General features: G+C 39.6%; 1 protein-coding gene and 1 non-coding gene across 11 annotated transcripts in view; both read right to left on the reverse strand.

Annotated features, from left to right (window-relative positions):
- The window catches only part of MAPKAP1 (MAPK associated protein 1), a 274,415-nt gene that overhangs the window by 153,018 nt on the left and 104,415 nt on the right, over positions 1-16,982 (reverse strand). The gene's annotated exons all lie outside the window — the stretch shown is intronic.
- Positions 6,392-6,521, reverse strand: LOC122205728. The gene has a single exon (XR_006196230.1). It is a non-coding gene; the product is annotated as a small nucleolar RNA SNORA72 (small nucleolar RNA).

A 16,982-nucleotide genomic window follows, 5' to 3' on the forward strand; every position in this document is an offset into this window, starting at 1 on the left:
CCTCTGAGGTCCTAACTAAACCAGACATAGGGAGAGTCGGGATTTTATCTTATTAAAATAGATATGGCTAATTTGTCTTTTCAAATTCATTTTAAATTAAATTGGATTTCCTCGGAAGGCTGCTAGGTCAGTTCCCCTGCTGCGAATGCAGGACAAAGGTTAATTGCGCGCCCTTCACCAGCTCTTCTGCTCTCCTGGGCAGGCTCAGATAACCTGCCCCCGAGAGGTGGGGAAGGCTTTGGTTTATTGGGTGATAATGTTGCCATTAAAGCCATTTACCATTATGCCAAGAAACATTTTATTTTTTTTAACTAAATAACAAGATATGATAGCAATAACAAGAATGAAATGCAATTATGTTACCAACTGATGGTTAGTTATTCTCAAGCACAAAATCCAAAGAATAGGACTTCACCTATTTCCTTCCACAAAAGGCCCCAATACATGCGAAAGTACGCACACTTTTACAACAAACTGTTTTCTGGTTCCAGTGTAAAATTCCATTAACATTTGCACTTAATTTATCTCATTTAAACTGTCTATGTTCATGAAAATTTAACCCAGTAATTCCCTGTTATACAAAGCATAACAAAGTATGAATATTTAAATACAATGTAAATAAAACACTTTATCAATTATATTTTTGTATTCTAAATTAGTGACTTCACTTAGCATGTCTGCCTTGCACAGCACCACACTATTTTTCAATTAAAGGTCCAGATGTTTCAAAGGCTCCAGTAGGCAACGGCAGTTATGAGAAATGCTTTATCTGCATTGTAATCATCACCACCACATCAGCTCCAGGCTGCATTAACATCCTCATGTTTTATTCCAGCTCCCTTTCTAACAGAGCAGGTAATTATACAACACAGCAGAGAAACACAATCCTAAGAGCTGGACAGTTTCCGTACAAGCAACACATCCTCACACACAATCTTAAAATTTGGGGGTACTGCTTACGAGGAACAGTGACCATCCAGAATATTTAAATAAGAGTGAATCACAGGCATACCAAGTTTAGCTTCAAATACTATTAAAATGCAGGATGCCTTGCACAGACACATTTATGTATACTGAAAATCACCTAGAAGTGTGTGTGTGTAAAAACCACTAGCATTTGTTACAATATAAGTCACTTCTACTCATTCTTAATGCCAGTGTCATCTCTTGAACAAGTCAATTCTATCTTTATCCAAAAATGACAATTCACCTGAGCTGAGACTGAGCAAGTATAGCAATTATCCAGTACCCATCAGATAAAGAAAACAATACAAGGGCAGAACAAAATGCAATTCTGACAGCTGCAACAAAAACACTATTGCATTTATTACTTAGTTAATTAAGTGACTCCCTTTCCCCAAAATGGCAAAGAATACCATATAACAAACACTGCTATGCTGAGTAAACACAGTGTAATCTAATGGGAAAAACACAGTAGTACCTCGCTGTTAAGAAAACTGACAAAATTCCCTTTAATTATGATTTTGTAAATTATTCTACACATATTTTTGTATTTTGAAATATTCCAAGAGGAGATGCCCTAAGGAAGACACTATTCAAAAGATAAATGCCTTTTACAAACATTAAAACCTCTGACAGGTCAAATGCTGGCAGTTTCCACTTCAGCATCTGAACGCAGACAGCTTCCATTCCTTTCTGAAGGAACCTTAGGTGGAACATTTTTAATACATCACCATGTCACTTTTTAATGTGCCCCAATCTATTAACCACATGGCAAACTAACAGGGATTTTTAAAATATGGGCTTTATGGCTTTGTGCTGGTGATTAATTAAATAAATAGCCACTGTTTCACAAATCATCCCTCTAATTAGTCTAAAACAGACACTTCGCAGTCACTGGTACTGCTGCCATCTGAAGCTCACAGAAGGGCTGGAGCGGTGCGGTGCGGCCGCGTCTCGGTACTTGGGAGCCCACTGTCGCGGGCTCCACGGCTGGCATCCCACCCTGCCACCCAGAGGCAGAGGTGCCATCGTTGCAGGTGCTGCAGTCAGCTGGAATTTGATTCCAGCTGCTCAGAAAAGATGTTCCCCTTAATTATTCTCCCTCACCCTAAAGGAAACAATGGAACAACAAAGGAAAAAAAGCGCCACCTCCAGCTGCAAACAGAAGAGTTTTCACCAACACTTTTGCTGGACTGAGGAAGAAAGTTGGTTCCGGCGATCTACTTTAGGAATAAATAGGGTGCGAGGTCAAACAGGCTGTCCTTAGAACTCAAAACATGTTATGTCATTCTCCTGAACTCAGATATCAAGCAATTACTTCCAAATTTTATTATTTAAAAGACCGAGAAGGTCACTCTTTTAAAAACTGATAGAATTCAATCTAACTTGTTTTAGTAGCATATTTTAAAAGATGGTAATTTCTCTGAAAGCAAATTAAAATTAGAGACAATTTTTAGTGCCAAGGAAAAAAATCAAATGGGAATATCTCAAGAATCCAATTTTCTTCAGGAAATACATTAAGTAGTTTCTTAATCTTGGTATTTCAACTTCATTAGGTATGTTTAGAGGAAGGAAGGAAAAATGGAAGGAAAGGAGGAAGGGAGGGAGAGAAGAAGAGAGACAGAGTGGGTGGGAGAAAGGGAGGAAGAAAGGGACAGAGGGAGCAAAGGAAGAAGAAAAAGAAAAGGGGGAGAGGAAGGGGGAAAGGGACTGAGAAAATTCAGTGGGGATAACACACCCAGTGTGCTACAGAGTATTCTGTAGAGAGGCTGTCCTTATTTCCCCTCTAGGAGGCCATTTCTAAGAATGGGAGGAAATGGGATATGGTAAAAAAAGACTTGGCCCCTGAAGCAAGATAGACTAAAGGGTCTTATACTCTTGGCTACATCATATAATCCAGTTTAGCCTATTTCCTTCCATCCTGTACAAGATTTTAGCCCTTACTCTATATACCTACAGGGACAGTGAGATTCTGTGGGTAAAGCACCTAGCACACTCCTTGCACAGAGCAGATGATCACAAAAGGATGAACATGATGGTGGCCATGAGAAATGGGTTGAAGGCGAGCCTGAATTACTTATTTTCACCCTACGGCACCTTTTTGAAAGAGCCAAGGTGACTGCAGCCCATACTGCACATGCTATGTCCCAAATATGAAAAAGAGGGACAAAAGCACAAAATGTACATGAACACAGAACTACCACATATGCTCACTGTATTGAAGAAAACCCAAATCACCAGCACCTAAGAAGAAATAATGTAGTTTCTCTAACTTTCATCTTCATTGGCCACAGAGATAGGGGAGGAGTGTTTCTGAAACTTCATGTTATAGAAATTGGAAGGAAAAAACCCGAGATTTCCAAGGATGTGGAGAAAAAGGAACTCTCGTACACTGTTGAGAAAGCAAACTGCTGCAGCCACTCTGGGAAAAAAAATACGGAGGTTCCTCAAAAAGTTAAAAATAGAATTACCCTACAATCCAGCAATTGCATTGCTGGATATTTACTCAAAGAATACAAAAACACTAATTCAAAGGGATACATGCACCCCTATGTTTATAGCAGCACTATCTGCAATAGCGAAGATATGAAGCAGTCCAAATGTCCATTAAATGATGAATCGATACGGGAGATGCGGTATGTACACACACACACACAGACACACACAGACACACAGGAATATTATTCAGCCATAAAAAAGAATGAAATCTTGCCATTTGCAATAACATAGATGGAGCTAGAAAGTATAATGCTAAGTGAAATAAGTCAGAGACAGACAAATACCATATGATTTCACTCACATGTGGAATTTAAGAGATAAATGAGCATAGGGAAAATAGGAGACAGAGAGGGACAAACCAAGAAACAGACGCTTGTTTGTTTTCGTTTGTTTGTTTTTGAGAGAGAGAGAGAGAGAGAGCAAGCGAGCGCAGGAGAAGCCTGATGCAGGGCTTGATCCCACAACCCTGTGATCGTGACCTGAGCTGAAATCAAGAGTCGGACACTCAACTGACTGAGCCACCGAGGTGCCCCAAGAAACAGACTCTTAACTGTAGAGAACTGATGCTTGCCAGAGGGGAGGAGGGTGAGGGGTGGGTGAAACAGGTGATGGGGACTAAGGAGTGCGCTTTGATGAGCACCAGGCGTTGTGTGCAAGTGGCGGACCACTACACTGTACACCTGAAACTACAGTAACACTACGTGGTAACTATACTGGGATTACAACAGAAACTGTGAAGAAAAGAAAATGAATGGGCTTTGGATTCAACAAGATCTAGTTTGAAACCTGGCTTCACTCCTTACTAGTTGGGCAAACTCAGGCATGTCTGTTCATCTCTGAGAAGCCTCAGTCTTCCCATCCCCAAATGGGGAAAATAAGATGTACTTTAAGGGGAAGCTGGGAAGAATGAATGAAATAGCACAGTAGGCACTCTGGCATATATTAGACATTCAAAGAGCTTCCATTGCATTAGGTTGAATCGCATGAAACTGCTGACAGTCATCGTTTACAACCTACAAAAGTTGCAATTCCACATTGTTTCACCTACTACTACAGTCACTGAGACAGTAAGTAGGCATGAACTGGAAAAACAAGTGAAAATTCTCAAGAATGCAATGAATTATACTTCTACCAGAATAGGAAGTGAACCAACATATAAAAGGTGTTTTTTAAGACTGTTCATGATTCCAGTAACAGAGCAGCTAATATTTATTAAATACCTACTATAGGGCAAATACTATCCCATATATTTGACATCTATAATATTAGCTTAGGTAATCCCAAAAAACCTCAGTGAGACAGATTCAACCATTCTCCCCATTTTGCAGAAGAAACGGAAGCCTGGAGAAATGAAGTAACTTGATCAATCAAGGTCACACAGCTGGTAAAACCATGATGCCAACCTGGAGCTGTCCAACTCCTGAGCCTGAGTTCTTACCTGTCATTTAAAACTGCCTCCAAACACTGAAAAAACTGCTTGTTTTACTTTTAATAAAATTATGGGTGTTTTAGGGACTAGAATAGGCATTTCTGAAAAGAAGATATACAAATGGCCAATAAACACATGAAAAGATGCTCAACATCACTAGTTAGAAGGGAAATGCAAATAAAAACTATAATGAGATACCAACTCACACCCATGAGGATGGCTACTATCAAAAAAAACCCAGGCACAGCTGGGTGGTTCGGGCAGTTATACCTCTGACTCTTGGTTTCGGCTCAGGTCATGATTTGGGTTTGTGAGATTGAGCCCCACATCGGGCTCTGTGCTGACAGCTCCATGCTACAGCCTGCTTGGGATTCTCTCTCCCTCTCTCTCTGCTCCTACCCAGCTCATGTGCACACGTGCTTGCTCGCTCGCTCCCAAAATAAATAAATAAACTTAAAAAAAAATAAAACAGAAAACTGCAAGTTGATGAGGATGTGGAGAAACTGGAAATCTTGTGCACTATTGGTAGAAAAGTAAAATGGTACAGCCTCTGTGCAAAACAGTTTGCCGGTTCCTCAAAAACTTAAAAATAGAATTACCAAATGACCCAGAAATTCCTCTTCTGGGTATATACCCACAAGAGCTGAAAGCAGGGTCTTGGAAGAGATATGTGTACATTCATATTCACTGCAGCATTATTCACAATAGGTAAAACATGGAAACAACCTAAGTGTCCATGGACAGATGAATGGAGAAGCAAAATGTGGTGTATATATACAATGGAACATTTTTCAGCCTTAAAAAGGAAGGAAATTCTGATATCTGCTACAACATGGATGAACCCTGAGGATTATGCTAAATGAAATAAACCAGTCACAAAAGGACAAGTACTGTATGATTGCATTTATACAAGATACTTAGAGTAGTCAAAATCATAGAGACAGAAAGTAGAATTGTGCCCGCCAGGGGCTGGAGTGAAAGGGAAAGAAAGGGGAGTTATTGTTGAATGGATGTAGAGTTTCGGTCTTACAAGACAAAAAGAGTTATGGAGATGGATGGAGGTGATGATCATACAGTAGTCCCTCTCTTATCTGCAGTTTCCGCCTTCTACAGTTGCAGTTACCTGTGGTCAGCCATGGTCCAAAAGCAGATGAATCCTCCTTCAGACATATTGTCAGGTCAATAATAGCTTTGGGCTACATCACAATTCCTACATCACATACTTCACTTCATCTCATCATGTAGGTATTTATCACTTCACAACACAAGAAGGGTGAGTACAGTACAATAAGGTACTTTGAAAAAGAGAGACTACATTCACATAGTCTTGTTTTTTTTTTTTAGTTTTACAATTCATTTTAAGCAAGTGGTAATCATCAAGTTAGCAATGGTTATTTTCAAAAGTTACTACGCTAACTGTGCTGTCATTTCTCAAGGATGATCAGATACCTAGAGTCACAGACATTTCCCACATAAGATGCATAATATCAGTAATACTTGGTTTATCACCACAACTGAGAAAACCAGACCTAGGCAAAGAACTAGGTCTGGGGACATGTATGGTCTTAATATAGTGAATGTTTAGCCTGCCCTGATTATTACAAAATCAGAACAGCACGAATATTTGTAAACTTTATTACACTATAGTTACAGTTGTTCTATTTTATTATTGTTAATCTCTTACTGTGCCTAATCTGTAAATTAAACTTTATCATAGGTATGTACGTATAGGAAAAAAACTGTACACATAAGGTGTATCCACAGTTTTAGGTATCCACTGGGCGTCTTAGAACATATGTCCTGTGGATAAGGGTGGACTACTCTATGACATTATGAATGCATTTAACACCACTGGACTATATACTTCAAAATGGTTAAGATGGCAAAAAACAAAAAACAAAAACACCAACTTAAAAAAAAAAATAACTGTATGGCGACATGAAGCAAATAATTTACAAATCACTTTCTGGGGCTTCCAAAGGACGGACATGTCAGTAGGCAAGCAAGCCTCAGCAATGATAGTATTTCATACCAGCACCTGCAGTGAGTAGGATGATGATACATTCAAAGTTCCAGTGTAAGCATGGCATTCTAGGGTACCACTTCTCCCTTTTCACAGCGTTATTTAAAAAGGAAAAGAGGGGCGCCTGGGTGGCTTTGTCGGTTAAGCGGCCGACTTTGGCTCAGGTCATGATTTCGCGGTCTGTGAGTTCGAGCCCCACGTCAGGCTCTGTGCTGACAGCTCAGAGCCTGGAGCCTGTTTCAGATTCTGTGTCTCCCTCTCTCTGACCCTCCCCCGTTCATGCTCTGCCTCTCTCTGTCTCAAAAATAAATAAACGTTAAAAAAAATAAAAATAAAAAAATAAAAAGGAAAAGAAAAATCAGACGTTTCAAAGTTTCCAGGAAAAATCCTAAAGTTTTAATCAGACAGCTACTGTGTTCCCATTATTTTATAGTCACACCTTTTCGCTCATTTATTTGTTCATATATCTATTTATGTTTACATTTCTTACTTCCTGAAACCTTTCATGTAAACAGTGAACAAGTCATCACAGAAAGGGTAATGGCACTGACAGTGGATGCTATGAATCTACTCCCTTTAAAAAAATAAAAATAAGTAAATAAATAAATAAATAAATAAATAAATAAAGAATTCAAGTCAAGGAAATCCCCAAACACCATGCTTTCAAAGCCAGGATGTAAAAGCAATCACACTTGCATTTAAGGCTTCTTGGAGCCGCCTCTGTGGCACCAAATTCCACCAAAGATAAAGAAGATGTTTGTGCTAAGTTGGGAAAGTGGAGACATCAGCATTTTTACCTTCAGACCATTATTTCTGCTCTCCAGACAGCACCTGATAAAGCATCTAGAGTGTCGTCTTCTGCGCAGCCACTGCGCCTGTGAAGCCTGTGCTCGGGGGTTTCCCTGGGGTTTCCTTTCCGACAATTGCAGCAGAGACTCTGAGAGGGGCCCAAATGAGCTGCCTTAACCTTCCCGTAAACTGATATTTCCATAGAGGATTAAGACAAACATTTCAAATAAGCCAATTTCCTTTACTAAAAAACTAAAGCGACAACAGTAGTACCAAGAGAAATATATAAAGACAATGAATAAGACACACTTTTCTTGTCTTTCGGCATGCAAAAATATGAGCAAAAGGTTAGATGGGAGTGGGCTACACAATTTCCTGTTATCTGACGCTCTACATTGGAGCCTAATGAAAAGTTATATAAGAATTACACTGAGGCCCTACCAGGGGGAAGAGGAAAAAAGTCTAAATGCTTCATGTTATCTGATATATGCTGACGCTGCATGGTATATATTTCTGTATTCCTGTTTATTGTAAATTTTTCTATTCAGAAGAATGCAACTATGTCTCTTTTCTAATAAGGCACGTCCAGAACTCTAGGGATGCCAAACGGTTCCCTGTTGAACAGGTGAGAATGAAAATCCCTAACTATCCTTGAGGTCCCTATATAAGGGCATAAGCTTCCTTATCCTAAAATGTGTTAGGCAGTTCCCCTGGGCCACAGGAAGTCAGAATTCCCTTCGACGCAAAGGGGTAGGGATATATATGCTCCTGAACTAACAAAAAGGAACACAAAAGAAAAAGCTAAAGTGGAGAATATACTTACTACATCCAAGTCTTTAGAAAGCTGAGGGGAGCCAGAGGGCCTTCTTAGCTTTGGTCACCTGCCAAACTTCATACTGCTTGCCTCATCTTCTTCTTCTTCTTTTTTTTTAAGTTTTTTAATTTATTGGGGGGGAGGGGCAGAGAGAGAGAGACAGAGAGAGAGAGAGAGAGAGAGAGAGGAAGAGAGAGAATCTTAAGCAGGCTCCATGCTGTCAGCACAGAGCCCAACATGGGGCCTGGTCCCATGAACCATGAGATCATGACCTGAGCTGAAACTAAGAGTCAGACGCCTGACTGACTGAGCCACCCAGGCATCCCTCCTCTTCATTTTCTGATACTGTGGAGCCTTTCTTGCTTTTCCCTTTATGGTTGTGTCTCCCACATACCCATATTCAGTTTTACACTATTACATGTATAATGTGAGATATTTCACATTTAACACTCTATATTAACACCTTGAGCACTTCTGGAAAGAGAATGGCTAAAATTAAAACCAGCTAACATTTACTCTATGTGTCAGGTGCCAGGTTGAGCCCTTTACATATATTACCTCTTTTGATCTGCAAAACTGCCCTCACTCCATGATACAGATTAAAAAATGTTAGGAAGTTAAAGGAATCATCAAAAGTCACACAGCTAGAGAGAGAACTCAGATGAAAACCCAGGTCTGACAGGATTCAAAAGACCACAATCTTTAACTATTTTAATTCTCTTTAAAACCAATATATTTTTAAAGCTTTTTTTTTGTGAGGAAAAGCCTTTTATTTTGAATCAACATTTTCATGAAGTCAAGAATGATGATATATTTATGCATAAATTGTCTCTTTATATCTTGCTCTTCCTTCTATAATATTCTTTCCATAGCATTTAATACAACACATTAAAAAAATATGTTCTGTTTTACAGAAGAACTTCTGTTTCAGCCACATGGCAAAATATGTACCCTGACCAACAGTCTAACAGAAAACATCTAAAGATTTTGAGGAGCACCTGGGTAGCTCAGTTGGTCAGTGTTCGACTTTGGCTCATGTCATGATCTCAAGGTTCATGGGTTCAAGTCCCATGTCAGGCTCTGGGCTGACAGCTCAGAGCTTGGAGCCTGCTTTGGATTCTGTGTCTCCCTCTCTCTGCCCCTCCCCTGCTCACATCCATCTGTCTGTCTGTCTCTCTCTCTCAAAAATAAAAATAAATAAGCATTAAAAATTTTTTTTGATGAAATACAAAAACATTAATTTTACTTAATTCAATAGGCTAGCAAGTATTCACGGAATTCACAAAGGCCCCAAAATTAAGTGACATGGGCAACGTGGGAAGAAAACAGAACACATTTTTTGCCAATATTGATGGTATTTGCCAAAGTGACATTAAGTGTCTGCTTTCTTCGTCAGATGGACACACAAGACACCCCATCCATAATCTATAACAAAGCTGGAACTCCAAAAACCCAGATGTGAGAGTAAATTAGAATTAAGGTCCCCTCACCTGACAAGGAAAACTTGATGTCCAAAATAAATTTTTTTCTCCTGAGACTTTATAACCACAACCTTCACATAAGATTTTCATGCCAAATTCACATTACCTGATAGGTGGACCAGAAAGAGTCAAACCAAGAATTTAAAGTCATCCTGGGGAGTTGGGGGGGGGGGGTGCCTGGCTGACTCAGTTGGTAGAGTATACAACTCTTGATTTCAGGGTTGTGAATTTGAGTCCCATGTTGGGTGTAGCGATTACTTAAAAAAATAAAATCTTAAAAAAAAAAAAAAGTCATCCTGGGCTGGTAGTGGCCCCAGCTACCAGACAAAAGCAAACAAAGCCTTGCAGGAGGAACCTGTATGACTCAATAATTCCAAAAGAAAAAGTCGCAAAAAATAAGTTGTTCCAGCCTCAAATCATAAAACACAGAAAGTATCATTTAAAAGACCCACAAAGACTGAAGTTAACAGAATGATCAGAAATAAAACAGAAAATAAATGTTTAAAGAAAAAAATGTAAAGTATTAAAAATATAGGTAAGAGCAAGAGACTGTAAAATCTTACCCAGGTTGTGATCTGATATTATGGTTGAGTAAGACAATGTCAGTATCCTTAGGAGATACAAGCTGAAGTATTTAGGAGTGAATGGCAATTCTGAAATGGCTAAATAAAAGATAAATAAAAGCAAATATGGAAAAATGCTAACATCTAATGAATGCAGGTGGTAGGTATAAGGGTGTTCGCTGAACTATTACTGAGAAAATTATTAAATGTTTCTTAACAAAACGTTTTAAAAATTACCAAGCAGATTTTTAGAATATCAAAATGGAACTTCTAGAAATGAAAAATCCAGGGGCACCTACCTGGGTGGCTCAGTGGGTTAAGTGCCCAACACTTGATTTTGGCTCAGTCATGATCTCACAGTTTGTGAGATCGAGGTTGGCATTGGGCTCCCGATGATAATGCAGAGCCTGTTTGGGATATTCTCTCTCTCACTCTCCCCCTTCTCCGTCCCTCCCCTGGTCACATGTACACGTGCTCACTCTTTCTCTCCCGAAATAAATAAATAAATAAATAAATAAATAAATAAACAAACAAACTTAAAAAAAAATAAAAAATAAAAATCCTTTGACTAAAATTATAAGTGCAATGTATGAATTCCATAGCTAAAAATAAAATATGTGAATTGGAAAATAGAACTGAAGAAATTCCCTAGAATGTAACCCAAAGAGAGACAGAGAAAGTATGAAAAGCAGGTTAAGAGATATGGAAGACTGAGGAACATATTCTAACAAGTTTAACTAGAATTTAAGAAGAAGTGAGTGATGAATAAAGGCGCAGAGGTGAAACCTGAAAAGAGAATGGCAGAGAATTTCCAGAGCTGATGAAAGAAACCACTGCACAGACTCAAAAAACCCAGTGAAACCCAAAGAAGAAAAACAAGAAAAATTTGTATCTAAATATGTAAGCGTCCATATACCAGTCTAACCAAAATGGAGCAGATACAGTTACATAAGGGGAGTAGGGGTGACTCTAAAGATAGAGTCACAAATGACAAACAGTTCAATTTACCAGGAAGAAACAATTCTGAACTTGTGTGAACCTAAAAACATAACCTCCTAATATGGAAAAGAAAAATCTGTCAGAACTTTAGGAGAAAAAAGGCAATCTATCAACACAGTGGAAGATTCGAACGTATCTTTGTCTAATTGATAGTGCAAACAGACAAAAAATATCAATAAAGATACAGATTTTAACACAACAGGCTCGACCTAATGGACAAATATAGAATCCTGCAACCAACAGCAGCATTGCTCCAGCATTCTTTCCAGGTTCACAGGTAATATTTATGAAAAGTGACCCACAATGGTGAACATAAAACCATGCTCAACAATTTTCAAATAATTGGTATCATTAGGCCAGATTCTCTAACCACAAAACAATAAAGTTAGAATCAATAACTAAAGAGCAAAATTATAAAAACCTAATAGGTTTGGAAATTTAGAAACACATAATAATTCATGTATCAAATAGGAAGCAATAGGAATTAAAAATAGCTAGGGATAGACATATCCCAAAAATGTGAGATTATGAGCTAAAGCTAAAGGAAGAAGGGCCTGCACGTCCACAGCAAGCAAGCATTGCAGTGATTCCCTAAAGTATCTATGGCCATTTTGCAATCATAAACTGACAAAGAGGAGTATCAACACTTCAAGAACTGTTGGACACTGCTGAAGCTGAAAATGGACCATGGCTACACTGCAGCCCCACTCAGGAGTGGCCTTAAAAGACAAAAGTGATGGGGAATGTTCCCAATAGTCAGAGTTTGGGACAATGCGTTTGTTCATCATCTTTATGTCAAAGTGAAGGCAAAATGTCAGGAGGTCAAAATATGTAGACTCTTGGGAACATGGATCTCAGTAGAGTTCCCACTGCCCTAACCAGCAAAAGTGGCTCACTGTGCCTGAACCATGCAAACAACAGTGGTGTATGCTGAACACCTGCCTTCCTCCTAGGACTCTGGAATTCTGGTACATGCTAGGCAGAGGGTGCCCATGTGACTGCTTCCAATAGAAACCGTGGGCACTGAGTCGCTAATAAGCTTCTCTAGTAGAGAATATTTCACCCGTGTTGACAAAACTCACTGCTGGGGGACTTAAGCATGTCCTGTGTGATGCTGGAGAGGGGCCTCTTAGAAATGTATACCTGGACCTCATTCCATATGCCTTTCCCCTTTGTTGATTGTACTTTGTATCTTTTTGTGGTAATAAATCATAGACATGAGTGCAACTATATGCTGAGTCCTGTAAGTCCTCCTAGTAGGATTCCCAACACAGACTTGCTTTAACTTCAGCCAGTCTCTTTGTGATTGGTCTCCCCGGCGCTGGCACAGAGGACACACGAATAGAGTAGCCACGGTGGCAGAGATTGAGGCTATATATAGGCCCAACGCCATTATTTCCCGCTCACCAAGGCTGATACTGCCTACTGTCTACTGTCAAATATCCAACCTGACAGCACAGAGAAGAATGCTGAGTCCCCAATACAGCATCCTCCCTAAGATGACCAACCAGCCATTGGTGTGAAGTTGAACGCACTGGACCCCTTCTACTCTAAAAGTGGTTTTGGATGAGACCAACAAATATTCAAGCATGGGATTGCCCTTCCTGCCAGTAATGCCTTAGCTACCACCGTTATTGCAGAGTGTTTGATCCAACAAAGCGGCAGCCCACATAATATTGCACCAGACCAAGGAACCCATTTTATAGCAAAGGAGATGGTAGCACATAACCATGGGATCCTCTGGTCATACTATACACCATACTATCCAAAAGCTGTTGGTCTGAAAGAATGAACACGTTGAAGGTACAGATAAGGCACCGGCTCAGAGATGACACCCTGTAAGGCTGGGATGCCATCTCTAGGATGCAACATATGTACTAAAAGTCAACAGCCATTATATGATAGTATGTCCCCAGCAGGTAAAATACATGGTTCTAGGAAGCAAGGAGAAGAAGCAAGAGTGGCCCCATTAGCTGTTATTCCCAGTGACCCACTTGGGGAATCGCTAGAAACTGGGGCTCTGTGGATTAGAGAACCTGGTTCCCAGAGGGAGAACACTTCCACAAGGAGACAACTATTAAACTATGGTTGCCACCCAGGCTCCTCATGTCAGGGGATATGAGGCAAGAAGAAAAAGCACTATCCTGACAGGGGTAATTAATTCTCATCAGAAGGCAGGGCCACTGTTAGACAACAGAAGCAGGACGGAACATGTCTGGCTAGTAAATCTACTTGGGCATATTTTGTTACTCTTCTGCCCAATTTTGATAATAAAAGGACAAGTGAAGCAGCCACAGCCTTTGACCAGGGACTTGGACCCTCAGGGATAAGGGTCTGAGTCATCCTACCATAAGAGCCACCCAGACTAGCAGAAATGGTAGTTGAAATTGAAGGGACTAAAATGGATTCTCGAAGAGTGGGGTGAGTTCAGTTGTGGCCTCAAGATCAGTTGCAGAAATGGGGACTGTAGTTTATTCCACTAACCTTCCTTGTATAAGTTTCCCCAAAGAAAAGACACCCACCACAGATGTGAAGCAATGGTCCCAGAACATTCATGAAGCAAATAAACACAAATGGTATGAAGGGCAGACTGACATGGTCACTGGCTATACCATCCAGATGTCATCTTCAGGAATGAAGGGCATATTCCTCAACTGCTGGGATGGCTGCTGGCTATCAGCTGCTAGTCCTTCCCTGGAATTAAACAGGCTGATAGAGCCACCTAATCCAAGATCACACTCCCTTCTCAGAGCGGCTAGAGCCCAATGAGAAGTCAGATGCAAGGGATATAAAGGCCTGACTGCCTTATCCCAACTTGTGGCAACCCTGAAGTGTCATCTTAGTTTCAGAGTGCCCCATGATGTTATTAGCACTGCTGCCCACCTCCTGCTTCCACCCAATCCTGTTTTTTTCACTTCTCCTCACAGCTGTTGATCCAGAAAGCACTCTCTCATAAATTTCCTGCATGTTTATCTCTATCCATTTCAGAGTCGGCTTCCCATGGGATCCTAATCTGCAAAAAGAGTTTTATTAGCAAGTCCCAACAAACATTCAAAAGCAGATAAAGACTTCTATGGAGAAAATTATAAAATTTTATGAAAGACATTTTAGATCATTTAAGTAAATGAAGAGATATACATGTTCAAAATGGTAAAGATGTTAATTCCCCTACTAATCTACAAATTCAGTCCAATCAAAATCTCAACAGGAATTTTTTAAAAACCTGACAAGAAGATTCATAGTTTATATGGATCATAAGGAAACAGGTCAAGAATACACAGGACACTCATAAATAAGAAGGAAGAGCTTAAGGGGCATGATCATATATCAGGAATTGTTTTGGGGTGCCTGGGTGGCTCAGATGGTTGAGCATCTGACTTCGGCTCAGGTCATGATCTCGCGGTCCATGAGTTTGAGCCCCACGTCAGGCTCTGTGCTGACAGCTCAGAGCCTAGAGCCTGGAGCCTGTCTTGGATTCTGTCTCCTTTTCTCTCTGTCCCTCCCCAGTTTGTGCTCTCTCTCTCTCTCTCAAAAATAAACAAACATTAAAAAAAAAAAAAGAAATTGTTTTAAGTCTGAGATAATTAAGATGGTGTGGTATTAATGTGTGGAAAAACAAACCACTGGAAAAAAAGGGAGCCCAGAAATAGCACACAAAGTGTGATAAATATGTGACTCAGTTATCACCACAGATCAGGAGGAAATGAGACTTACATAACTAATGCCCAGACAACTGATCCACCATCCAGAAAAAGAGGTGAAATCGTACCCTTACCTCACACTACACAACTAAAAAAAAAAAAAAAAAAAAAAAAGAATTCTAGATAGCTTATTTAAATACAAAAATTTAAATACAACATAGGAAAATATCCTTCTGATCTTGGAGTAGGGAATGATTTCTTAAACTAGACAAAAAAAAGTCTAAGTAATGAAGTAAAAAGTTCATAAATATAATACATTAAAAATAAGAATTTATTTATCAAAAAAACACCACAAAGATAATGAAGACAAGCCACAAATCAGAATAACATATCTGCAGCAGAATGGCTGGTATCCACATCTATAAAAATGGTTACTACCCAGGGGCGCCTGGGTGGCGCAGTCGGTTAAGCGTCCGACTTCAGCCAGGTCACGATCTCGCGGTCCGTGAGTTCGAGCCCCGCATCAGGCTCTGGGCTGATGGCTCGGAGCCTGGAGCCTGTTTCCGATTCTGTGTCTCCCTCTCTCTCTGCCCCTCCCCCGTTCATGCTCTGTCTCTCTCTGTCCCAAAAATAAATAAAAAACGTTGAAAAAAAATTTTTTTAATAAAAAAAAAAAAGGTTACCACCCAAAATACATTTTTAAAAATTCCTTCAAATCAATAAGAAATTATAAACAAAAATGGGCAAAAGATGTGAACAGTATTTCATAGAACAGAAAACATGAATAACCAATGCACATACAAAAGATGTTTGATTCCAGTTATAATCTGAGAAACACAAATTAAAATCACAGAGAGATACAATTTCATACCTATAAGACTGGACAAAATTAAGTCTGACGGGATAACTGGGACACTTAACACACTGCTGGAGGGAGTGTAAATGGGAATAACCACTTTAGAAAATCAATCCAGTATCATCTATTAAGGCTGAAGCTGCATACATGTCCTGTGACTCTGTAATTTCAAATCTAAATGTATTCTGGGAAAAAGATTTTTCAAGCCATGGTCCTGAGGGTTGGGAAATCAATTTAGCCAATTTTGATCAATATTTCTTTAATAAACTACAATAGACTAGAGAAAAAAAAAGTATCAGAGTGCATTTGCACTTAGTGAAGGTTAAGTATTCTTACGTGAAAATTTTGCTTCCATATGTTGTATATTCATACGTACACATACAGGTATGTGTACTGGGTCAGGATATAAAATGTTATCTCTTATTATAGATGTGATTCATGGTCAAAAATGTTTGTAAGCCTCTGTCTTGGGTGAATTCTTGCACATGTAAATTGTTTGCAGTAGCAAAAACAACCCAAAGGTCCATCAACAATACAATTGATAAATAAACTGTAGTATACTCATACAATGGAATTTCTCCATTAAGAAAAATGACTTCATGGGGCGCCTGGGTGGCGCAGTCGGTTAAGCGTCCGACTTCAGCCAGGTCACGATCTCGCGGTCCGTGAGTTTGAGCCCCGCGTCAGGCTCTGGGCTGATGGCTCGGAGCCTAGAGCCTGTTTCCGATTCTGTGTCTCCCTCTCTCTCTCTGCCCCTCCCCCGTTCATGCTCTGTCTCTCTCTGTCCCAAAAATAAATTAAAAAACGTTGAAAAAAAAAAATTAAAAAAAAAAAATAATAAAAGAAAAATGACTTCATTACAGCTACAGGCATCAACACAGGTGAATCTCAGGAACATAATGCTGAGAGAAAAATATCACAGAAT

Source organism: Panthera leo, chromosome D4, assembly GCF_018350215.1.
Source record: "Panthera leo isolate Ple1 chromosome D4, P.leo_Ple1_pat1.1, whole genome shotgun sequence".
In the NCBI taxonomy this organism is placed as follows: Eukaryota; Metazoa; Chordata; class Mammalia; order Carnivora; family Felidae; genus Panthera; species Panthera leo.